The sequence below is a fragment of the Athene noctua genome, chromosome 1, assembly GCF_965140245.1.
Source record: "Athene noctua chromosome 1, bAthNoc1.hap1.1, whole genome shotgun sequence".
NCBI classification, from domain to species: domain Eukaryota; kingdom Metazoa; phylum Chordata; class Aves; order Strigiformes; family Strigidae; genus Athene; species Athene noctua.
The window spans coordinates 46,182,747-46,210,278 of record NC_134037.1 but is presented as its reverse complement, the minus strand read 5'-3'; the positions used below and the strand labels follow the sequence as shown (position 1 = coordinate 46,210,278).

The following is a 27,532-nucleotide window of genomic DNA, read 5'->3' as shown; positions in this document are numbered from 1 at the left end:
AGCCCATTTAAGCCATTTTCAGTGAAAAAGTAATCTATGCATTTCTTCACTACCTCTAGCTTTACTGCTGTGACTTTTCTCCTTCTCTTGTTCTTATTAGTTGCCTTTCTCAATTCTTAATAATTTTCTCCTGCTTTTCTGTTTTTTCTTAATACTCAATAACACTTGTTAACACTGTTCTCCTTAGCAAATATGAGGAATTCCAATGGAATATTCATTCTTTTGCATACATTACCTGACATTCACAGTTCAACTTTGCTTTTAGAAATTATTTCATCTGAACCATGGATATCAATATTACAGATCTGGGAGAAACGAAATAAATTTGAAGGATATTTAAGCCTGTCTCCTTTGTCCTCACCACCTTGAAAAAAAATACACTAAAAATGTATTGTACCACAAAAATAGAGGGTAAATGTTCTGGTATTGCCCTTTCCATTTACACATTCTCTGTTCATCTGAAGTTCATCATGCCTATTTCTGGACTTACTGTATATGGGTAAGACATGTATAATCAACCCTTAAACCAAATTTCTTTCCTGCCCGGTGTGCAGGTGTTCTGCAGGCAGCTGTTCTGCATGTGAACTAAAAATTAAAAAAAATATCCTTAAAAAAAATATCCTTACCTTTTAGGTGGATCTGTGATAAGCTTCGCTCTGCTGGAAATCGCTCTCATATACATCATGCACAAGCCTTACAGGCTAAGAGACCAGTACCTAATAAAAAATTCAAAGTCATTGCACGTAATAGGTAATGAAGTGCTGGTTCTAGGCAGCAGCACAGGAACTTCAGGTGTTTGCTTAATATTCACTAAGCATTTTCCTAAATAGTCCATGCACATTTTTTAAAATTTCTTTCACATAATGCTGCACTTTTTTCGATCCTATAAAAGACATTTGTTCAATAATATCCACTAAGTAGCTGGGCCTGGGGAAAAGGTATCATTTGCACAAAAGAATTAGAAAGACATTTAGTAGAAATGACATCTCTTTGAATACAGCATTCCAGTAAAATACTATAAGAACTTAGGCAAAGCAAGTTAATGTTTGCATTACTTATATTTCATTTGCAAAAACCAATTTGAATTATTAATTTAAACATATCTAAAGCCTAAATAGCACAGACAGGAACAGATGAACAGGTTAACATGTAATGATCATATACATAGATTAAAAAATGTAGTGTAGTTAGTGAGCTTTTGAATTAGAAAAATGACATACATGAATAAAATAAAACATATCTCTTGTTTTTAACAACTAGGTTTTTTTTTTTCCTTTTCCTACGTTTCTAGAGTCACTTAGATTTCACAGATTTTTTTCAACCCAGCATTTGTACACTGTCAACTTCTAAAGGATTGGTAAGTACAGAAAATATAGGGGGAGAAAGTTGTAAAATTATATAATAGGAAAACTAAGTATGAAAGAAATTGTGGCATATTGAGATTACCAGCTCTCAAGATCAATTAAATCTTAACATATGGCTCAAAATATAAAAAGCCTTTAAAATGGTCATTCACTTTTATAAAAATATACATTGTTTTGGCTTATAAAAAGAGACAGTCCACAGAGAATTTTATATAAAATAGTTTGCTGACAAAATTATTTTAAAATATTGAAAAACAGTATATAAAAATGTATGCTGAATCTGTCATTTTAACTGCATGAGGAGTTAAACTCTTCCTTAGTTAGAAAACCTATAACATGGGTAAGTCTACTTAGCAGCCTGTGGATGCCAGGATGTGGCAGAATGTATCCCTAAAATACCTTTAGAACAATGTGTAGTGTACACCTTCTTTCTTCATATTCCATACTAAAATGTACAATAGAAATGGACTGAGCCATAATTCTGTTCCCCTCACACAAAATTCAGAGATCCAGGAACTATCTGCCTCTCCCTAAAACACACTGAACTTTCTCCTTGTTTTCTTGCCTTCTATAAGCAATAAATTTAAGGAAATACACAAATATGTGTCTGTGCATGCATGTGTGTATATGGCTGTGTAAACCTCAAGGAGGAGAAAACACTACAGCAAAGGAAAACAAAAGTAGAATTGATTGAGCTTAAAAATATTCAGGTAACAAATTGACTGCTCTTAAACTCTTGGATTACTTTCCAATGTCCAGTACTATTCCTCACTTCTTCTCAAGGGAGAGTGAAAGAATTGCCTATTTTTCACAAGAGGTAGGACCTTGAAAGACAGGTAATGGCCATTATGCTGAAAGATCATATAACCACAAACTCTGAAAACTTGATATTTAAGTTGAGCAATATTTTCAGAGATGTGGATTTTGAAAAATGGTTATGTTCCTCCATCTTACTATGGCATCTTTCTGTGGTAAGATAAACCTGATGTACACACATGTAAGATTCATATAGAAGAAATGCCATAAGGGAGAAAAATGGGAAAAAAGGCAACATCTCTATCAATAAGCAAACATGGGCCAGGCACAAGAAATATACCCAAACCAGTTCAGACGCAGGTAGAGCACTATTATAAGTCTATTTTTGCATGCCCGTTTAAATTCTGTAAGCCTCCATAAATGCAGTTATCATTACCATTGTTGCCTTATCATTCTCAGTGATTGCTCTCTTTCAGTCAAGTACAAAGGCAGGCTGAATATAAATGTTTTGTCATAAAACTGCTATTCAAACAATAAAAAGGGTTATAATAGTACTAAAAAAATCACCCCCAGGGCTGCAGCACAGACTGGTAGTATGCATATTCAGGCAGCACAAAGCAGTTCTAGTCACATACTTCTGCCCATAGGACCCTTCCACTGCATCTGTACTTAATATCAGCATGTTGCCAAAAGTGATCCAGATATTATCAGGTAGTCAAGATATACAGAACATTTTGGAATCCCATTCAATAAGAGGAACAATAAGAGTTTAATAATATTGGATATTTGTATTGAATTCAGCAAATATCAACAAATTTAGCTTAAGGATTTGTCTTTAATTTTTAAAAAGGAAACTGCTTCAATTATATTTTCTGCCTTTATCCAAAAATGCTTTTGTTGGTCCCAGGTCTAGCCACGTAGTGCCACCCAGGGGCCAACTACAACATGGTTCAACACTGCCATCTTGCCAAATAGCCTCAAAAAAGCATTATGCAATACATCCCAGACCATCTTCTGCACAGGCTTGAGTATTCTTTTTAAAATGTCTCTTTTGGTATCCTTTTTTGTAGCATAGAGACAAGAGAGGTAGGGTCAGGTCAGACAGGGAAGGGTGAAGGAACATGTAACAAGCAAGGGACCACCAAAACGAAACAAACTAATTGCTCCCATAGAGTGACAGGATGGTTATCTGATCCAAGGGAAAAAAAAAAAAGAAAAAAAAAAAAAGAAAAAACCCCCCACAGGTAGAATTTAAAACAAAAGGTTTATCAGCACCGAAAGCCCACTGCCCTGGGTAAATGTGCTTCCTTGCAACAATAAAGACAAATAAAGTACTAAAAAAGGATAAAGCAGGAGATTACAGACCTAGCTGTGGTTTGATAAATGGCACTCTACTCCACTCTGCTTATTGTGTACTTCATACCTCGCTCTTGAATATGGAAGAGAATTTTATTAAAGATTTAGCCACGGTGGTGGTGGTGACTGGCTCACAGTAATTTTCCTACAAAGTAGTTTAATCTATCACAGGGCAGACAGTGCACCTTCTTACCATGTATCATATCTGTCTATTGAGTAAGTGCTATCCAAATCCAATTTCTTTTCATTTTTGGAACCCGTGATGCATATTCAAGATACATTTTCTTTTTGTCTGTGGCCTAAATTAGGTGCTGTATAAAGAAAAAAAGAAAAAAGAAGTGAAGTAATAAAAAAGACTGGACTCTGGAGGCTACATTTCTCAGTGGGCATTTTCTTTCTTTTTTTGCTTTTTTCCGTAAAGATTCAGTACAGTACTAATGATGCAAAACAATGGGCATGTATGGTTGTCACTGCACCGATGACACTGCTGGTGCACAGCCATACCTCCAAATCCTTGCTCCAGCTCTTACAGGTGAAACTCATAAAAACCTGCAATAAAGCCTTAACTTTCTTTAATATTTCAATGCTTGTGTTCTGTATTTAATTAAAATAATGATCAAAATCATTGTCCTTCATTTTACTGAATGATCTGAGGCTGTAAAAATTGTTGGGTTAGGAAATCAAAAATACAGTCTAAGGATTTAGATATTATAGAATTGTTTGCAGGTTTTTTTGCCCAGCCAAGCCTAAATATAGCTTCTAACAATTTCTTCATTTTAAATATAAATGACCCTATATGATTCAACAAGAAACTAAGTACTTCTAGTGTCTGACAACTTCTCAGTTCTGATAAGTATTTCCTCCCAGTCCATGGCTTTTGGTTTAGGGACTGGGGGATTCTTCTATTTCCTTACTTCTCTATGTTAGTTGAGCATGTTTGCCAAACTGAGGGAGAAATTCAAGATGTCTAATCTAAAATTGATCGTTACATCTAGACACCCCTTTTTTGGAAACTACCATTAATACAGAATATAAGTAGGCCTCCCAGATCTCAGCATGAAGCACATCAAAGCACAAAATATACAGGTAGTTCAACAAAATTTCCAGGGGCAACTAAAGGTGATGGACTTGGTCCTTTGTGGTTCATGTCCTCTGTTTATTAGAGTCTGATTCCATTCTCTTTGTTAAACAAGCACCTAAGACCAGTGTATGCATTTTAAGGTGATAATCAGAACATTTAATCTAATAACATGTCTGAATTCATGCCTGCTACGCTATGGATGTTTATCAGATGTTAAATTTACAGTGCCAAGAGAAAATGAATTTTATATATATGAGTATTGTTTTACCTAGAATAGCTTGCAAAGGGCAATCTTGGAAATGTAAGATTCTTAGCCTAGAAGAACATGCCCATATCATCCAATCTATTCCAGCTTTGGTTCCATGGAAGGATTTTTTTCAGGCTGTATCAACAAGAATCTTTCACCATGGTCTTCTTTTTTTGACATATGCAACAGGCTGAAACAGTTACCTCTAACATGTTTTTTTCACTTGATATCCATGATATCATATTTTTCTCTTGGACTTTCTGCTTCTAATCTCTGTCTTTTTATCACCACATTTTTCCTTAATAATTTAAGCATCACTATCCTAGTGCTTGTAGACATAGTCCTATTCAGGTCTGAGAGTTCAAAAACAGCAGAGACTACAAAAAATGGTGTTCACATACTCAGTACTAATGATTTTCATTAGTCTCTGTAAAATGTGTGCATGACTAACAATTTCAGTCCATATTTCACCTTAGACAAGATTACTGAAAAAGCAAGTCAGGTTAGCATACTCAGTTTGCTGAGAGCTTATTGCTCCCTAGAAGTTGTTCTCAAAGTCTTTCCTAATCAGCTCCCTGCCTCTACAAGGAGAACACTTACACTCAGAGATGAATTGAAAGGATTGCCAAATTTTTCATTCTATTATGAGATTTCTTCCCTGATTCCATTACAGATCATATTTTTATCTAGTGAACAATATACACTGTTAACATACACTTTGAATGAAAAGACATACAGCTTAACCCTTCATTTTCTATTTCAGTTTTTCCCATAGTGTTAATATTACAGAATCTCATTATTTCTTTGTTCAGATGTAAAACACTCTACATCCTGTTTCTTCCAAGATGACAGTTTAGTTATCTTTGACTGCGATGTCCACTACTGCTCCTGTGAAAAGTATTCTCTGAGGTAGCACTCATGTAGTGATATCCTGTGAGAGCCTGAAAATACTTTCAATCGAGTTCAATTCTTGCAATTTTCCCACAAAAGGTAGGCTTTTTCTGGACTTTTTACATTTATTGAGGTTACAGTTATGGTGCTTCTTTAGTTTTCTAATGCCTTTCTGCCTAATGTCTTTTTTGCAGTACTACAGATCCTCTATCATATCCACAGCATCAGAGCACTGCCTACTCTCTATGAGCATCTTTCTCGTCTTTATTCTTACTTAGCAAAGTAAATGACTTAAAATTTGGATTGGTCAGAACCAGCTTTCCAATATTTTCTGTTCAAGGTCCTAGATCCATTTGGTTTTCAGAGGACTTAATTAGCTCCCCAACCTGAAATATTTAAATTTACCTTTAAAAAAGTCCCAAACACTTTTAGAGTTTAATCTTTGCTTAGAAAATGCTTAGAAAAAGCATCTGGTTTATATTTATATGGAACAGAGTACTCTTCAAATTTCTCTAATACAACTAGTTTTCTTAGATGATTTAACTGAGGACTACTGAAAACATCAAGTGATTGTTATCTTATCAAAAGAAATAACACTACCACTTAATGTCTTTATACTTAGGTATCTATTTCTTGCAGGCAGTTACTTACTGGAAGTGCTGTTTAAACCTTATTCTGTTGTCCTACACATCTTCAGAGAATTTATAATGGATAGAGATTTAACAACTCTTTTTCCATCAAGGATATTTTCTCAGTTACTTGTGAAATTTTATATCATTTTCTTGAGGAAACATCCTGATCTATGGAGTTTGACAGAGGCCTGTATTATTATTATTATATGAGTTGCAGTTGTTCTTCACCACACACTATTAGGTACTGCACACTCCACTAGCAAAGTGCAATTTGCCATGGGCTTTCACAGCTGTAGTTTCCCACAGAGGGAACCAAAAAACTGTAGATGACAGCAGAGGCAAGGCAACAAAAAAAAGACGTTACACAATCTGCTTACATGAAATGCCATAGCAGCAAGGAAGAAGGTGGCTCAGCTTCTATGCTAGAAGGAGAAACCTAACTGAAGTATGCCACTAACCTGGGGAAGAGGATATTGGGTGTTTGAAGAAGACACTTTGAACATGAAGAGTAACAAATATTTTAAGATAAGAGCTAACTAAATGAGCATCCAGACTTTCACATTAAATAGCCTGGCCAATGTAATTACAAATATAAGTTTCTTACTTGCTAGTATTTGTAATTACATTGGAATTTACAATGTAATTACAAATATTAGTTTCTTACTAAGGAGAAAATAAGTCCAGGACTATCTCAGGACATCAAAAAGTTTTGAAAATCTGTCACTTTGGATATGAGTAAAATGCAGTTGTACATGAAAGAGATCTACCAGCTTAGATAGGTGCAGAAATAACTTGCTATAGGAACAGAATTACATGAATGTTGCAAGTCAGAAACACTGACAGAAAGCATGGAAGAAAAAAATTGCAAGATATCTGTTAGAATTAGATATGCCTTTATTCACTATCACATTCATAATGCTACATTCATAAAAACTTGGGACAGTATCTGACTGGAAAGAAAAAAAAAGCTTAAATAGAAAAATTAGAAATCAATACAGTGAAGAATAGTCTTATAGTACTTTAAAGTAGCTTGAAAACTAAATGATCAGAAAAACTGATTCAGCTACACTGGTATAGGATGAATCTTCACATTGAGTTAGAAACACTGTATTTAATATTCACCTGTTTTGTTGTTAAGTATCTTCTTTGATGAATTATAATAGAATCACTGTCATTCCAGAGACAAATTAAAACTGTATTTTTCATTTCATTTCATACAGAGGTTGGTCTTTTTCTGCTAACATCTCTATAACCTTGTCATTTTAAGTTGCAATGATAACCAAGCACTAAAGCAACTATTGCACACACAGAGAGCTCTGGCTGTTTATACCTTTACTGGTTTGAGAAAAAACCTTGCTTCAGCCAGACTGTGGACTAATTCCTAAGGCCAGATCATCCTTTGACAAAAGCAGAAATTACTTCCCTAAAATGATACTTCAGACTAGCTGCCATATTTAACAGGGAGATAATATTTCTAAGAATCTGGTTGTGCATCCTTTGAGATGACAAAAAGCATCTCAAGCATTTACTTATTCACCATGTAAAAATTTTGAAACCTAGGTTCCTTTTTGGAGTTTTTCATTATTGAGTATTTAGAACATCTCTTTTCTCTGTTTTAAACCACTGTATGGGTTTCGGTCCTGAGTCTCAATTAGAACAGTACACACCCCTCTCATTTTCAATAACTGGGTCTGAAGAATAAATCACATTACTTCTTACTTGACAGAGGACAACATGAATTAGAGCAATAAGAAATTATATTGCAGCAAGAAAGTAAGAATAAAGGTGAAGGAATCCCAATGTTACACATCAGCAATCAAAGACGTTATAAAATTGTTCTTTTAAAACAATCTAAAATCAACTATTAAACATTAGTTCAAAATTCAGATTAAACTTTACAGAATCCAATTGTACTGAAATACGGATCTACAGATATCACTCCAATATAAATCTAAGTGTTTGTCATGGCATACATCCATGATACAATCATGTGAAATATGTATTACAACCTCAAATAAGATTAAACTGATGTGACTATTTCATGAAGTATTTACAGGTAATAGACCAAAGCCAGTAATTCTAAATCAGAGCAGTTTTCTTGAAATCTAGGTAGCAGCATGGGTACTTTACATGGACTCCACCTGAGAAACTGACCAAGGAAATATTTTTTTTCTAAATAAAAAATTATATTTTTAGTAATTTTGATTAATAGGAAATACTTGAAAATGTCTTTTAAGATTGTATTGATTTTCCCACCTAAACAAAAAATATTTATGTGACAGATCTAATTTTGGTACAAGGATCAACAGATACGCCAGATATGTCCAGATACCTGGCTTCACACTGTCCCTTCCCTTCTCAGCTACTTCTGTCAAGATTTGTATCCTGTCATGTCCACAGCAAGCACATACTTCTTTAGCCTTCCTGCAGGATTTGTTTCTCAGTCTGGACCAGAAACACCGAGTAAGCCAAGCAAGACACTCCTGGTGAGACAGCAGAGCATAGCATGCTGCCTTAAGGTGAGGAGGGTCCACCCTGCTCCCTCACCTGGATACCTCAAACTTTCAGTGAATGTTTGGAGCATTTACTAACCAAAGGCTCGACATAATTAAAGAAATAAAAACCAGACATTAAACATCATCATACACAGCCATCACACTGAGATGATACTCAAATGGTATGGACGATACACGTATTTGGTTCTTCTGTGTTTGGCATGCAAGTTGGACTCTTCACCATTTGAGTAAAAGCTAGGAAGAAATTTAAAAATGCAAATATGTTGATGTTTCTTAGACTCTTCAAAGGGTTTTGGGGAATTTTTAACATGTATTTTTTCCCCTACAAAGGGAATATCACTCAGTAATACAACAAGTAGGTTCAACTGTTATGGTTATATATGCAGTAAATAAAAATATGCAAAGAAATTTATTCTTGTTGAAAAACATAATAAAATCTAGGAGATATTCACAGATGCAGGAAGGTTCCTCTGTCCTCCTTGAGCTCATTAAGAAGGTGAATAAGGAAATTACCTCTTCTGTCTATGTATTCAATATCAGCTTTATCTAGAAACAGCATGGTTTCATTAGTATCTGTCACTACATTAGCATTATATTAGAAATGGCTTGAAGCCAGTATCCCAGGTACAACAGTCCCAAACCCTGGGAAAGGCTAGATACAGGCTGTGCAACACAGAGCGCCTTTGCATCTTATGAATGATGGTTTACCACTGAAAAATTTTACTTTTCTTTCTTGATCTCATCTATTTAGGACTTTTTCTCATAATCCATGGCTAACAATGTATTATTCTAGGCTAAATTACTGAAGACATAATGATATTCAGATAGTAAAAAAAAAAAAAAAAATCACTGAATTATATTATTGCTCAATATAAATATTTGCCCAGAAGTGTTTCTCTAATCAATATTTAAAGTGAGTCAAGGAAGTTTAATAGCTAAATCTTGCTCTCATTACATGTGATCATCCTTTATCTGATATCTTCTGAAGCTATAGACCCCTCAGAGGTTGGGAGAAAGCAAACAATTAATTTCTCAAAATTTTCATAAGAAAAAAACGTCTCATTTGAAAAAATATAAAAAAACTGGATTAACATTTTCAGTCAGTCAGGATGGCACTACCATAATGCAATAATTTCTTTAATAATGAAGTGCAATAATTTCTTTAATAATGAAGTATGTTTTGATCCTATTATACGTTTCTGAAATAATGTTATCTTATCAAAGCACATAAGAAAATTAAAACAAAAGCCATTGTAAATCATAAGCAATGTATGGATATCTATTAGGACGGTGACTGTACTTCGGGAACATGGGTATATCTGTGTGCATGTGTGCTCATGCACATATTGTTGTGGTGCCTACCAGAAATTACCCCTGGTGTCTGTTATTTCTGCCTATATGCCATGGCACTGTGCTGAAATCCAAGTTAAATCTGTATTTGCACTACAGTTTTCAGTGTACCAGTGAATAAAACTTATTGTTGCTTTCTTCCAGTTAGGAAGATACCTCCTATTTTGTAAAAAGTGTTACCAAATCCTCCTATATGAACATGATATTGAACCTTTTTGCAGCTTGAGTCACTGATGAGCATTGAAGAACTAGATGACAAAGTACTAAATAATTTACTGACAGCATACTTGTTTCTTATAATGCCAGCTCTGAGTTGGGAAACCAAAGCACTAGGTGGTACCCTAGACACTGACCCAAATAAAGGTGTCTGCCCTAAACTGCTTACTATGAAAGCACAAGACCAACAGAAACTTTTAGTACTAAGGGGCAGATAGAAAAACCAAGGAAACCACATAATTAATGGAAAAGTCAGTAGTCTCTAAATATCAGCCGGGTTTATTAATTACAATTTATACTGTGAATGTGCTATTTTTAGTCTCAAATGCTGGAAGTTGCCTAGGGGAATGAATGCCTAATTTCTGCAGGAGCTATGTATCCAAATCAAGTTTTCTAGATAATTTTGCATACATCAGTTGAATTTCTAGGTAAAACAGAGATATTTTTGAACCCACGTAAATGCATAGACTGTGATTCATTTCACTCATTAGTAGATTCAGTAATTTTTTTTTTAAATTCAATGCAAAAAATTATCTGCATTATCTCCCCAAAGCCTAAATATGTCTTTTAAAAAATGTTTAACACTTGAAAGTTCTAGTTAATGCAATATTTTCCATGTAAAGCTTGATCTGCCATGTCGAATTATCAAAGATGGCACAGACCTCTCAGATCAGCAAAAATCAAATGAGCATTTGTAGTCTCAGGAGCCTTTTGTTGTGAAACTGGGAAAAATACATTGGCACACAGGTACAGTTACTTCACTGCTTTCTCTGCTATCATATTTGTGCCTTAGATGACTGCAAGAGTAGTGCCAAGTCTAGCACAAAGATAAGGCAAGCAAGAATCAGGAGAACAAAATAATTAGAAAAAAATAACCCAAACCAGAACTAAATAGAACAAAGGCCACTACATATCATCAGTAAAGAGAATTTTTCCTGTGCATTGATTAGCATTGATTAATTATAGCAAGTGTGGTTTAGGAAAGCATTTTAAGAAAATCTTTCAAGAATCTTGAAGTAAATTATCTTATGGAAGTAAGATGATGTAGCAGTGATACTATTAGACTGGAAACTTGGAAGGACTGCTGCTGACAACTACTCATTTTCACTGTGCTAAAACAAATGTCACCTTGTATTGCTTAGTGACTTAGTTTTTATCTAAGCCTTAGCAAAACAATGCATCAATTCATTCCTACCTATGACATGCTTTCAGGTGCTCCCATGAAATGTACTTTGAAGACCTGGATTCAATACACTACTAGACTGCAGTGCCCAACATTGCTTCATGGACATTACTGACCTCATTGTTTAATTTCCCATTGCCTAAACTCTTCTCTGGCGATGGAGTTAATACTTGCTTTCTCCCTACTTCTATACTTCTTCTGTACAATACTATATTTCTTCTGTACATGATTACATTGGAGGTTGGAAGAACCAAAGGACTATGAGAATACATGTTGCAAAGATACAGATGTGACATCATTTAGCTAGAGCTATAGCTGTTCTGTTTTGGACTCCAGAAAAAGGTGAGAAAAATCAATACTGAACTTAACTATCGTGAAACAAGTATTCTCAACCTCTTCAAGCTAACACCACTTAATATTATTTAAATTTGCACATCACAAATACTAATCATGTTTAACTGCTATCCAGCTTGGCTTTTGTTGATGTTTTCCAGTCAGATCAGAGAAGTCAAACACCAAAATAAGTTCAGCTGTCTGAAATTGGAACACAAAGCACAAGGAATAAGAGATTGCACAAGAATATTATTTTTGCAGTATAGGGAAGGATTAAGTGCTATATAGTAATGTACTAATAATGGCAAGAACAAAGGAGGGAGAACAAAGGTAAACTTGGATTTTTAGCACTGCTGATAAATTTGGATGAACTTCAAGAATCTAACTCAGAACAGAGTGACCCCAATAGTGAAAGAGGCATGTGGGGCAAGCTAGAAAGAAACTACAAGTAGCAGAGGGGCAAAAAGGTGTCCCCTTGGCCTCAAACTATTAATTAGCAACTAGCAAAGCTGTGCCACGGATTCACTGCTCCAGCATTTCTCCTCCAGAGGTTGCTGCTAGCCTGCCTCATTATCATCTGGATGGAAAACAACACTCTTTCCTGGGAGTTCTCTGCAACAGTCTTATTGATTAAGTTCCCACAGTGTTAAATCATTCTGTAGCTTTCACTCCTTTCTGTCTACCTTCCCACCCCTGAATAATAAAAGCTTTGGTGGATTTATGGGGGTGGTGCAGTAGATGAGGAGCATTTGATAAACACCATAGCATAATACAGTTTCTATTTATGCAATGCCCTTAGCTTCAGAACATTTCCCATGCCAAGACAGTATTTAAAAAAGCAAAATTAAACTAATCTGACTTTGTTCTTGCTCACATACTGCTTCTGTTACCCTTAGGAATCTCTGCCAAACACATCCAAATGTGTCCTTTCCTGGCTGTGGTGAATTTGAAATAACAAGTTAAAAATCCTAGTAAGGCAATGATGGCTCCCTTTTCATCATCCTTCAAGCTGAAGTTGCCCAACAACTTCAAAATAAATTTCTTGTTATTTTTTCACAGGCATACATCTGAGATATGCAAATCTATGTAACACAATTAAAAAAAAAAAAAAAGCAAGAATGAAAATTTAATTTCTACTAGAAATAAAACTGAATTAACTCTCATTGTAAAAGAATCTATCCAGAATCATAGATACTTATTGTCACTGGAAAAAAAAAAAAAAAAAAAAAGGTTTAAGATTATTATAGGCTTGCCTGTGCTATTTTGGAACTGGGGATTTTTTTGAATGGGTCATCCATTTATGAGACACTAAGGGTTAAGTTTCCTTACAGGACCCAGGCAAGGGAAGATGCAACTCATCCAAATGGACCCTGAGCTATGCTGAGGGGAAGTGGGCTTACAGGGAAGCCTCAGGAGAGATGTCCTGAAAGTGTAAAATTAATGGTTATTATACAGAAAAAAAAGTTGAAAGTGACTGAAACCAGCACTTAAGAAAAGACCAAGATAAGTGCATGTTAGAAAAGAGGAGAGAGGAAAATGAAGCTGGACCATCTTTTTGGCAACATGACCAAGTGATAAATTTCAGTCAATAAGGACTTTCAGCTAAAAATGGAATATTTCTCATTCAGTCAAAAAAACCCCAACCCCAAAACATGTCTGCTACAATACCAAATCACTATGGGACTTTAAAAACCCTACAAGAGGAATTCTTATTATGCATAGAAATGTTTTCTTAAGTTAAAAACTTTATTATTATTATTATTTTAATTATTTTTATTAATTTTATTATTAACTCAAACTTTCAGTGCACCATTTTGAATTTAAACCTGAATTTGTGAAATGCAAGTTTCACAAATCTGGTTTTGGGGAGGGACAAGAGTTCAAGGTTTTTACTATCTTTTTCATATTACTGATCACTAAATGTAACAATTTCTCTGATCAGCTTTTATTCTGCCCATGGCTGCACTTCATATGATTTCTAGTACCTTACTGCCAGCAGCAGGTAGATTGACTCCCTCCCATACAAAGGGCATGGCATCCTTTTTTTTTCCTACAGTAATTTTTAAACAAGCTAGATGTTGTCACAAATGTGCCTCTTAGGCATGTTCAGCTGAGGGAGGCCAGTGCCTGCTGTTCACCCAGTGGACTCTGCCTTGAAGTGCTAGGTGTGTCGTCAGGAGCAGCCAGCAGGAGCTGAGCCTGCAGCGAGGACAGTTCTTCCTCTTCTGCAACCAAGGGGATAGTCTTGTTTTCTGCATTTCTTTCTTCCTGAATATACCATTAAATAATTATTGGGAGGAAACGTTCCCAGAAAGACAGGAAGAAAAATTGTTGATACTCTAAGTTACCAGGCACTTACGCTTTGATTCAACAGGTGAAGGGTAGCACTGCAGGAAAGAAATTAAGCAACTACACTGAAATGAGTTCAATATGAAAAATGGAAAGCTCAGATCCCAATATAAACTAAATACAATAAAACCTGTTGCAAGAACATGTGTATTATTTCCAATATCCCAGCTTATTCCTTCTACAGATAATTACATTTTGCTACCTAATGATATCAACAGGTTTACTCTGATCATTTGAATTTTACTCCCATTTCCCCCCCCCACCCCCCCCCCTTGTTTTGTGCTCACTTCATTAATTGTTAGATTTTAAGCAGGGCGTATAGATTTGCATCTTCTTTTGCCTCTTGGTATTGTTTGTGAGTGGCATATTTTCTCACCCGTCTTTACAGACAGTTCTAACTTATTCTGCAAAAGTTCCCCCTGATTTCAATCCAAATAATCAGAGAGTAAATTACTAAATAGAATCAGTGAAAACAGAAATTTTGCATTAGTTTATGCCTTTAGCTTTAAAAGGAAAACAAAACAAAACAAAACAGAGGTATGCTCTGTACTTCTTAGTACTAAACATATATATGCATATGGTCCCAGAGAGTGGCGGTCAATGGAGCGAAGTCCAGCTGGAGGCCAGTCACAAGTGGTGTTCCTCAGGGCTCGGTGTTGGGACCATTTCTGTTCAACATCTTTGTTGATGATCTTGATAAGGACATAGAGTGTATCATCAGTAAATTCGCAGATGACACCAAGTTAAGCGGGAGTGTCGATATGCATGAGGATAGGGAATCTCTACAGAGAGACTTGGATAGATTGGATCGGTGGGCCAACGTTAACAGGATGAGCTTCAACAAGGCCCAGTGCCAGGTCCTGCACTTGGGCCACAACAACCCCATGCATGGCTACAGGCTTGGGGAGGTGTGGCTGGAGAGCTGTCTGGCAGAGAAGGATCTGGGGGTTCTAATTGACAAGCAGCTGAACATGAGCCAGCAGTGTGCCCGGGTGGCCAAGAAAGCCAACGGCATCCTGGCTTGTATTAGAAATAGTGTGACCAGCAGAAGTAGGGAGGTGATAGTCCCCCTGCACTCTGCACTGGTGAGGCCACAGCTGGAGTATTGTGTCCAGTTTTGGGCACCTCAATACGAGAGAGATATCGAGGTGCTGGAGCGAGTGCAGAGGAGGGCAATGAAGCTGGTGAAGGGCCTCGAGAATAAATCCTATGAGGAGTGATTGAAGGAGCTGGGACTGTTTAGTTTGAGGATGAGAAGGCTGAGGGGAGACCTCATCACTCTCTGCAGCTACCTGAAAGGACATTGTAGAGAGGTTGGTGCTGGTCTCTTCTCACAGGTATTTAGCGATAGAACAAGAGGGAATGGCTTTAAACTGCAACAGGGGAGGTTCAGACTGGACATGAGGAAAGAATTTTTCACAGAAAGAGTGGTCAGACAGTGGAATAGGCTGCCCAGGGAGGTGGTGGAGTCACCATCCCTGGATGTGTTTAAGGGTCGTTTAGATGAGATGTTGGGGGATATGGTGTAGGGGAGAACTTTATAGAGTAGGGCTGGTGGTTGGACTTGGTCATCCCAAGGGTCTTTCCCAACCTGAATGATTCTGTGATTCCTCTAGCATTTACAAAAGTTTGTTGAATTTTATCCATTGGAAATATTTCAAATATTTTAAGTCACTTTCTAGCTACAAAAGCATACTCACGGTCCTTCGGAAATTCTTCTTTATTATAGGAAGTAATATTACTGGGAAGACAATTCTCAAAGCTACAGCTGTAACAGTGATGAACTATTTTCTTGATGAGTATGTCTTTTTCCACTTTGTGGTGGTTTAGGCCCTGCCGGGACGAGAGAGCACGTTGCTGTTGCTCCTCCCCCACCCTCAGCCAGTCAGGCTGGCAGTGAGGCACAAACCCGGGTTAAAATAAGAAGAAATTTAATACAACAGTGTGATAAACAATCTGAACAACAACAGTGGAAATGATAACAACAATAAACAGCAAAAACAGTAAGCAAGACAAACAATATACAGAGAAATACTGCAAATGGTCAGGGAACAGACCCAATGTGCGTCCCGCCACCAAAAAGCCAAAGAGAAAGTAAAGAAGGTGTCCACCCCCTGGACCTGACGTCAGCATGGTATGAATAACCCGGCTGGAGATCCCTTCCCCCTGTCTCTCTGCTGGGGAAAATTAACCCTATCCTAGTTGAACCAGGACACACTTAATGAAGGGTTCTCAAAGAGGCAGGGTCTCTGGATCAGAAACTATGACTCAGTATGGATTTGTTCTGGGAAATATAATAAGGTTCAGCAGAAAGTTCTATAGCCCAAGCTGGAGGTTTCAGCTGAACATAATTACAACTTTTAGTAAAAAATAGAATTTACCAGGAGACCATTAAGTAATTAAGATAGAAAAAAAGGCCATAAGGAAAAAATACAGTTTCCAGAATTCTGTTCTAAGAATAAACATGAAACTGAAATGTTTCCATTACTCTGCCAAACTGAACATAATATTTAACATATTTGACCATTACATTTTCTTTAATAACATTCTCCTAGTTCTCAAATAAATAAAACAGAAAATGTAAAAACCCATTTTCAAATAGCAAGCACAGGTTGATATTCATCCCATGTAATTTTAACCATTCAGAAGTTAAATACTTAGTGTAAGATGAACTTTCAAGACCTACTGAGCAGGCAGTGAAGAGAAACATGCCAGTGTTTGAAGAGCCCATTCTACAGTTTGTACACTGTCTGTGGAATATGATTATGATCTGTTACCAATGATCTGTTTTCTCCTTCTCTTTCTCTCCTTCTGGAGGAGTTACATGTGCAAAGACGTTTTTTGTTTCATTTTATTGTGGGTTTTTTTTTGTTATTTGTTTGCTTTACTTACATTTTGATCTGCTTTTCCATTGGAGTTGGTGAGATGGATTGCCCTGTGAAGATGCCTCTCTCTCCACTGCCTGCCTACATGGCTTAGGTAAAATGCTTTAATTTGTGTAAGGCACTTTTAGTTACTTTGAGTAACTAAAATATAGTAAATCTGACTCACTGACAGGTTTCAAAATGCAGTACTTTACCAATATTTTAAATCATCAAATATTTCAAATTATCAACATGCAATGATGGTTTTAGAAGATGCCAAAAAGAATAGTTACTGGCCAAATGTCACAATATTTTTAACAGTAATTTTTAGGAAGTTATCAGAACACAGAGGGGTCAGTAGAATGATGAAGAGTGAGTTGAGTGCAACCGCCGCAAAGGACCACCTAGCGGAATGGTCACAGTCAGAAAAATGTACAGTAATAAAAGTAGTTAGTTATATAGTCTATTGTAAGGAAATAGGTAAGTGGAAGCAAAACCACAAATATTTTCTCTGAAAAGCAGAAAATTATAAATATCTATCTCAGTATAATTTCTTCATGCAATGTTGTGACACTAACAGCTACACAAAATTCTCATATGCCACAAAACAGAAGCAAGGAAGAGTCTCTCTCTATGTAAAATTTTGGTGAGACCACTCTTATAACACTTATTCACACTGCAAAGAATGTGTGAAGTAGAAAACTTAGAAGAGAGCTACATAAGTCGTGCAAGGTTATAAGAAAAAAGCCAAAAATACGGGATTGAAGGTGCTCCAACTCGCTTATCGGGGGAAGGTCAAAAGTGTGGGTATTTACAAATGGAAAAAATATATCAGAGAAACAGCTTAAAATATACTTCATAAAAACTTTGAAAGACACTTTTCCATGCATAGGGAGTAGAAATTAATTCTTCAAGTGTAAGCAGGCAAGCCAGAGATGAAACATTAAGGAAAAAGAAAATTATCAGTGGTTATGATGCATGTGCTCTAATGCGGGAAGCTAAAACTACTGCAGCGAAGTTTAGGTTCTCTTTAAAGTTAACGGAAAGAAGGAAGCACCTTCAGAGGACAATTCATCTCATCCTAAATAGAAGCCTGAAATTATAGGGAATGTATCTGGTCATACCTGTTTCTCTCCTCTCACTAGAACAGGAGCAATAATGACTAGTTCAGACTGAGAAAACTGTGTTTTATATGTCCAAAGTTAGGTGAGAGGTACCCCAGCCTGTATTACTTTTTAGCATCAGACTGTCTTCAGGAGTTGCAGTGTTATCACCAGAAAACTGATAATCTGTATTTTTCTTTCTCCTGGGGAGGAAACCTTATCCCTTTGCCTGTATGAGAGTGTATAGAAAGAAAGACAGAAAGAAAGAAAAAAAAAAAAAAAGAAAGAAAGAAAAGAAAGAAAAGAAAGAAAAGAAAGAAAAGAAAGAAAAGAAAGAAAAGAAAGAAAAAGAAAGAAAGAAAGAAAGAAAGAAAGAAAGAAAGAAAGAAAGAAAGAAAGAAAGAAAGAAAGAAAGAAAGAAAGGAAAGAGAGAGATTTTTTCAGTAGCTTAGGGCAGTAGTGCATAATCGCTAGATTTTTCATTTCAGCTTTCAACTTGAAATTATAGATCTAACTTCCATTTGTGACTGCTATGACTGTACTGAGATTAGCATTTACCATATCACTTTCTACAGCTGGTATCAGTGAAAATATTTATGCACACAGTGAGAGGAGAAAAGTATCTGCCAAAACCTGTGGGTGCCACTAAAAACAAAATTTCTTTCAAATCTGTGTTTTTGTACAGTGCACAGCACAATGGTACTCTGGTTACAGTTGGAAATACCAGGCACTTCCATAATCTAAAAAAAAAAAGATGTAAAAATAATTATTGCCTGGTAGTAGTAATTATATCTAGAGCAAATTAGGCACTATAAGGACAACAGAGCATCAGTTATGCTACCTCAGTGGGGTGAGAGATGTTGACTTTCTAATGAAGCCCTAATTCAGATGTAGCTGTAAAGTCTAGTCTTAACTTTAAGCTCTCCTTAGATTTTCAATAAACAGATATAGTACACAAGGAAATAAAACCAAATAAAATATGAACATGCAGAGTTCCCTTAGGCTTAGCCTATAGCTAGTAAACCAGTTTAGAGTTTCAAACATTATGATGGTAGCAATCATTGCTAGATACTTTATTCACTTGGAGATGGTGGGGTGCTACCAGAACCAGACAACTAAAAACCAGATGGATTGTGAAGTCTGTGCCAGGTCTTCACAATATAAATTGCTGAACGAACTGTTCCTTCTTACCAACATTTGGCAGAGAATACTTTGGAGGTTTTTAATTACCACTGCTACAAACCATAGAAAGGTTTGTGTGACGGTGATGGAATGCTGACCTCACTGAAGAAAGACCTGTTTTACCTTGGTTAATGAATAATAGTTGCCATTTTCTGTAATTGTTCCCCCCCTTTACTGTCACAAATGGTCTTATGATAATAATCATAGTATATAATCTGACACAAGTGCTCTTAAAGAAATTTCTAGTAAAGGACTGCAGCCTCTGTGGGAGGTAACTGTCGGAATTATCTTAAACCACTACCTGTCTTCCACTACAATAGAAAAGGCCTTTAATCGAAATAATCCTTTTTCAAACGAGCAACTTTTTTTTCCCTCTGCAATTCACTCATCTTAAAAAGAGCACTATAGCTTTTGTGCATAACTTAATTCATTCTTCAAGACAAGTACAAAATTTGTCACTGACATTTAGCGCCAGCCGTAGGCAATGGATAAAATGAACTAGTTAGCAATTTAACCTGTAAAAAAAACAGAGTGGGATGAACAATTTTCTGCCATCAAAGCAAATGGCTAACATTTAGCAAGATTTTATTTTTATTTTTCAGCCCATCCCATCCTCAAGAAGAAAGAAGTCAGGCTAACATTTTTTCTGGGTCCTAAATCTTCCTCTCAGCCTATTTCTTTAATGGTTTAAAGTAAATGACTATCCAGAGGATAATTAGGCACTGTGCTGTCGCATCGTGTCAGGTCACAGCTGGATTTAGTCAGCATTAACCTTTGGGGAGAATTGGAATATCAGTATCATTTAAAATTAAAGACGTGTAAGCAGGCATTTCTGGAGATGTTAGAAAAGTAATTGTCTGTAAATTGTTTGACCTTGAGATTTAATTGCATGCACAACACACATTCTAGCAAGAACCCTGGACTGTGTTCATTCTCTTTCACCTCCGTACCTCTCACTTTGCAGAACCCATTAAGCTACCTGTGGATTTTTCTGTAAAATATTAAAGATTGTTTTAGACCAAGAACAAAAGCTTTTAAGCAAGACCTCTTGCAAACAAAACTGTTAAATAGCTGTAGTATAGACCTCACCTATTTGAACTTCAGTCTTTTTATACACTTAGAAATGTTTATATATACATAGAAAATACTCCCGTTAAAGAGTTATGCTTAATTTTTATTCCTTTTTTTTTTTTTTTTTTTTACTAACAAGTCTAACAAGTTTGCATATTATGCCTTATTCCCCTTTTCCCTAATGAGACAGCTTATGCTTTCAAAGTCCCTCAAGCTAGGCAAATCTCTCCACTGCTTCCACTGTTAATAATGAAACTTCATAATTATACAAATCCAAGGTGGCCAATCAGCTTCTCAGGCTGAGCCTTCGGGTACCTCATGCATTATTTATGTTGCACTCAGGCCTGTGAACTCACTTGCTTATATTAGAAGCCTAATTAATATTTAATCACACGTAGAGAGGGCACACAAAGCTGTGCTAGTCCTCAAAAGAAGTGCAGTAAAAGTGTACACAGGTGCTTGTTTGCTTGTGTGTGTGTGTATGTGTGTGCATGCCATAATATGCACACTCACACTGATTAGAAATACTCTTCAGATTGGGAATGAGGCAAGTCTTTGAAGATCCTAACATATGCCAATAAAGACACACATGGTTTTGATCCTGACTGCAAAACAGCTTTCTCAGGTGATGCTGAAACCAGTTGAGACTCTCCATGAAGATTTCAGCATATGAAAACCAGTGCCAAGGAGAACCATTTAGGTTTCTTGGTTCAGGAATTAGTTTCTACATGCTTACAGATATCCTCCTATATTCCTGGGGCCAGACTCTCCATTCACACTGGCACTAAATCATCAGCTGCAAAGCAGTTCTTGTTTTTATGCCAGTCCATAAGAAAAATTAATAATACCTCTAACTACCATCACTTTTTGGGTACATATCATAACCATCTCTTCCCTAGCATGAGAATGCTGGATAATCCCAGTGTCATGGTTTGAGCTCAGAGGGCAACTGAGCACCATGCAGCCACTGACTTTCCCCTTCCCCCTAGAGCTGGGAAGGAGGGAATCAAAAGGTCCAGGAACACGAGATAAGGACAGAGAGGGATGATTTCAACCTTTAAGGCACATGCAAAATCAGACTTGTTAAGAGAAGAAAAAAACCCTAAATTTAATACAGACACTTAACAACAACACTTAACAGACAGAGTAGGACCCTGAGAAGCATGACCACATCTTGAAAACAGCTTTCTATTCCCCCATCCCTCCCTTCTTCCTGGGCTCAGATTTGCTCTCGATATCTCTGCCTCCTCTCCCCAGTGGCGCAGGGGTCAGGGAATGGGGGGTGCAGTCAGTCCTCCTGCTTCTTCCACCTCGGGGTGGGGGTGGAACTTCTCGCATTCCTCCCCTGTTCCAGGGGGGTCCCCCTCTCACAGGAGACAGTCCTCCACAAACCAGCTCTGACATGAGTCCCTCCCATGGGTGTGTGGGTCCCCCCAGCGCTGAACTACAACAGCGGGGCCTTCTTCCCATGGGGTCCCAGCCTTCTTTGGGCTCAGTCACCTGGGTCAGTGTGGGGCCACCCACAGGCAGCAAATCGGTACCTGCTCCACTGCAGACCCCCATGGGTGGTGGTGGGGGCAGCCCTGCTGTCTAACCAAGGGTACATGGGAGTCTCTGCTCCGGTACTCCTCTCCCTCTTCTCCTCCTTTCTTTCACTGACCTCGGTGTTCACACAGATGCTTTCCTCACAACTTCAACTCACAACTCCCACAACACCTCCCAGATTCACCTTAAATATGTTATTCCAGAGGTGCAGCTAACTGGCCCAGCCTTGGTGCAAAGGCAGGTCTGACTTGGAGCTGGAGGAGCTTCAAGAAGCTTCTCACAGGGGGCCACCTCTGCAGCCTCCTCCCCTGCTACAAAAACCCCCCACCACTCACTCAAACCAGGACACCCAGATGCTAGCTTTTATGGAGAAGAAATTTCCTGAAACAAACTTATTTATGATAATGACAATTTAAGTTGTAGAAGATTCCACTTGTTACTGAATTTTTTTCTAGGAAACTTTCATGTCAGTTGATGCTGAATTATTTTCATCCTCACCTACCATTGTGCCTCTACATGCAAAATCCTCAGTCGTCTGTTGCTTCCTTTTTGTTTACACAGACTCTGACAGATCACACTACAGTATGAAACCTTTTTGATGGGAAGGAAGAGAAATCCACATCTAGAAAACCCTCTGAGTAGACAAGTCAAAGCAGTGAGAAAGTCACCTGTCTTATTGTAAATTCCACATATTATAATTTGGTTTAATATTAAACAAAAGGTTTCATCACACTGGTACTACTATTATTTCAACCAATATTTCCAAAGCTGCCATTAACTTTGAGTTATCCTCTCAGACCACTGCAATCTCTCACCATCACTATGCTACTGTTTTTAAGGCAAGCAATTAAGGACTTCATCTGAATGTCCTCTTTAAAACATTGTTTTTATTTGTATTTTCACCAGCATTGTCTCCCCATAAGCAGTAGCAAATAGGACTTATGGACTTTATTCCAGCATCTGTTATTAAAGCATTAATGTGGTCTTGAAATGACTGATCTTATCAATATACAAAATGACCGTGATAACCAGAGCTGGAAAAAACAAGAAACTTTCATTTGGTGGTTAGAAGAGGGGAATTAGGAAGAAAAACAGTGAGGACTCTGGGTAAGACACTGGTGAGGCCACACCTGGAGTGCTCTGTCCAGTTCTGGACTCCCCAGTACAAGAGAGATGTGGAGCTACTGGAGAAAGTCCAGTGAAGCATCACTAAGGTAATGAAAGGGCTGGAGCATTTCTCCTATGAGACAAGACTGAGAGAACTGGGACTGCTTAGCCTGGAGAAGAGAAGGCTCAGTGGGATCTGATCAACATGTACAATTATCCGAAGTAAGGAAATGAAAAAGAGGGAGCCAGGCTCTTTTCAGTGGTGCCCAGTGACAGGACCAGAAGCAATGGGCACAAAATGAAACACAGGAATGTCCCTCTGAACAACCTGAACGTCAGAAAACACTTTTTTCATTGTGAGGGTGACTGAACACTGCCATAGAGAGGTTGTGGAGTCTTTATTCTTGGAGATACTCAAAAGCCATCTGAACATGGTCCTGGGCAACTGGCTCTAGGTGGCCTTGCTTGAGCTGGTGGGTTGGACCAGATGACCTCCAGGAGTGTCTTCCATCCTCAACCATGATTTGAGTCTGCGACAACTTTTAAAAATTTCCAAGACAAAATGTAAAAATTCTGTCTAATATTTGGCATTTCTTTTTTTATTTTTTAAATTTTAATTTTAAAATTAAAAAACCCAAGAAGTTTACACATTAAAAGAAACAATTTTTGTTTTGCTGCAATATTTCATTTTGAAGACAACACTCTGCAAAGTTCCTACTCTTCTCCCAACTTAGTTTTGGTTGAAACTATTCTCTGAACATAAATCAAAGGTGTAAACATTTTTAGTTACTTCAGAAATCTATGTGAGTAAAATTTGTTGAAATCATGTCTCACAGTTCTGGTGATACTGATCCAGGTTCAGAAACCCTGAGATACTTTAAATTGGTAAGGAATCTTTACAGTCTTAAATGAAGTGTGCTACACAAATTAAATGTATTATAATTATTAAACAATTAAGTGAAGTACTATAAAACATTGCAACAATTGTTCAAGTGAAGCAATCCTTCTTTCTCCTTTTGGTCTCTTTTCTCTCTTAAAATCCAGATTCCAGAGCTTAAATTTATCATTACATCTACTTACAAAGTAAAAGAGCCTAACAATGTAGTCTCAAAACTAAATTGAATCTCGGTGGAGCAAAATATTTCTTGTGAAACAACTTAAAAGATGTAAGAAACTGTATGACTTCATGTATTTGTCATCAAAGTTCTTAAAATCAAACTGCTCTTAAGAAACCATGAACTGCCTCCTGAGGCACACTTCCACTTGATACAGAGGACCTTCCATAGTAAATTGATAGAAATAAATTAGTTGGCCCACCATGCACTTCACACCATTCCATGTATGTAATATATGCACACACACTATATTGACATCAGTTTGCTAAACACCTCTGGCAATCTCTGAAAAAATAGACATGCATATATTAACTCAGTAATATGTTTTAAATTAAACCAAATTCCAATTTATCTTGATTTTTTTTCTCCTTTCAGGGACAAAAATAGTGAGGGATAAAATGTATGCCAAGAACCCTGTACCAAGCATCTGGCAAATTTATGGGTTTTTGCATCCATTTTCCAGTGCTCCAGTCCCAGAGGTGCATGAAATGAGAAGAAACATTTGTTGTAGTTCCAGGGAGAGTTTGCAATTTCATAACTCTTATTTAAGATACTTTCATTAAAAGAAATAAAAGACTTTCAACTATGTTTACACTATTTCCTTACAATGACAGGCATCCCGCATTTGAAATGAATATATTTAATAGGGAACATTCCTTCCTTAACAAGTTCTAGATGAATCATGGTGTTTTTCTTTTTTTTCATTCATATTTCTTTTGCAGTGTAGTTACTATTTTAACACCAGACTAGGTAAGTCTAAGGACAGACAGAGCACTGAATAATATCAACAGCTGCAGAGGTAAATTTTTTTTTTTCCCCGAAAGTGGGTTGTTTTTGTAGTATTGTGCAAAAACATTTTCCAATATTTTTCCACATTGTGGTTGTTTGCTAAATGTGCCATTATGCCACCAACTTCAAAGCTTAAACTTGATCTACCTAAGACCTGTCTATTAAACAGGATAATAGAAAGAAAAAAAAAAAAAATTAACCCCATCTAACATTACTAGCTTCTATATTCCATTCCAGCTTCAATATAGGATTGTTCTATTAATTGTATTCTCTAATGGTCTGGTCAGCCTACCATTAAATTATTCAAATAAAGATGAGGGACCTGATTCTCAGCTGGCATATATCAGTGTAGTTTCATTGATTTAAATAGGGCTATACCAATTTACATCTCCTGTGAATCATGCCCATCATTTCAATCAGAACGATTAAATGATTAGTTTCCTAGTATATTAGCATAAATTGCTAATAACTAATGAGTAGTCATAATTCTCTGCCTTTTTGTAAAGCCCTTTTCAAGCATAGGAGCATTCACTTGGTAGAAGTATGAATACATAAGCTGTTGTCACATATGCAACTGAATAGTGTTACACAGAACAGCCAAAACCATGGAAAAGATGTCCAGTCCTTCTGAATCTACAACTTGCAATCATCAAGAAATTCAGGAGAATTTTTAGCTGAGATTAAAGAAACAGCTGCTGCTATTTTTACAGTAGTACAAAATAATAATACTGCAATACATGGCCTAAGAGGGTCTTAATTTTATGCTATAGAAAGGCTAATGTGCCTTCCTTCGAAAGAAAGCATTGCTCCAGGAACAGAATATTGGAGAAAAATATGCTTTTAAGAAAAATAGGATAAATTAGCAACTACTGTGCTAAAGAAAACATCAGTTAGAATATCACATATGTAAACAAATGAAAAACAGTGAAAGCTCTTACTGTAGTACGCCTTGTTGAAAATCTTGATGGTATTTTCAAATTGTCGAGTATTCACCAGCTGTGTTAACAAACTTCATGCCACCTAAGGTGTGCTTTTCCCCAGCCATTACTACTTTTAAGCTTCAGTGTGAAGCAGGGAGTTTTCCTCTCTTTGCCTGAAGGGGAAAACTTTCTGGACACTTTGGTAGCTCCACAGGATGGCAGAGAGAAGAGGAACAGAAGTATCTGTCACAATTCCAGAAAACCCTCACTTCTAAAAAAATCCTAGATTTTCTTGCACACCAGTCCAAGGCAAAGGAATTAACTCTACTGATAATAAAAACCTGTTACATACACCCTTTTTTCTCCCATTTAGAAGGCTTGGTCTATCACTTTGTAATCTGTAATAACCACATACCATTCCAGGAGAATATAAATTTTAAAATAGTAATTTAAACATAAGATTTTTTTTCCAGATAAACAAAAGCAGTAAAATAGGAAAGAAATAAAATCACACAGGGACAAATGCTCGTTCCAGAACTTACTCTGCAGCAAATGTAACATGCTAAAGATGTGCTGTAAAACTTGAGAGTGAAATAATTGATTCAAAACACTTGCCCATAGAGTGAGGTGATGTAAGTTAACAGACATCCTTGGATAGGATCTATTAAGCCAGTGTCCAGCTCAGCAAGAGGCATTTCCATAGTTTTCTTAGATTTTGTGTACTTCAGCTTTTAAAGAAACAATAATATTGAAGGGATTTATCATAAAATAAGAGTAATAAATACACTCAGAAATATCAAGTTATATCTGCTCTGCTTACAGCTTGCAAAATATCTGAAGAAGCTTAATAAGGAAAATACAGACCTTGGGAAACAGAAATGATCATGAAATCACTAAAAATTTCCCTGGACTGAAAAAGGAAATTAAAAAGGAGGAGAATGAAAGAGAAAGGGCAAGAAAAAAGAAGAGAGAAAAAGGAAAATTAGAGAGGGAGAGAATATGAAACTAACCTTATTCAGAGTCAAAATGTCATTCAGCAATCTTGTTTTCATTCCTAGAAAGTACCTGTATTAAACCCATTTTTATTAAAAGTGGGGTTTACTGCCCAGCTTGACTTTACCTTCTAAATATATATATATATATATATATATGCAGACATACAATCAATTTTTGACTCCTGATGAGAATAATTCATTTCAAATCCTCATTTCATTTTTTTAAATCTAAGATCTGTTTGGAGTTTCTATACAAATTTAGGAACAGCAAGACCCTGAACTTCACTGCAGGTGCTCCCAGTGTGCATTATCAAGAACAAATTCTTAGACATAACTCAAACACCATGTACCTTTTTTATAATATTTTTTAAAGTTTTGGTAACGAAAAATAAAGACCTGATATAGTTAGGAAACTTTGTTGTAAATTAAATTTGTAACATACTTCTATTTATACACTTGGATAAGTATGTATCCTGTGTATATGTTCAAGCACACACTCATCTATGCATTATACTTATGTGTACACATATATATGTGTATTTATCTATCAAAACCTTCAAAACTGAT

The 27,532-nt window shown here is 36.6% G+C and overlaps 1 long non-coding RNA gene across 1 annotated transcript in view; it reads right to left on the bottom strand.

Annotated features, from left to right (window-relative positions):
* Positions 1 to 663: 663 nt before the first annotated feature.
* Positions 664 to 27,532, bottom strand: part of LOC141968416 (uncharacterized) — an 82,624-nt gene continuing 55,755 nt past the window's right edge. Inside the window, exon 3 of the long non-coding RNA XR_012634868.1 lies at positions 664 to 716. This is a non-coding gene — a long non-coding RNA (uncharacterized LOC141968416). The remainder of the gene's footprint in view (positions 717 to 27,532) is intronic.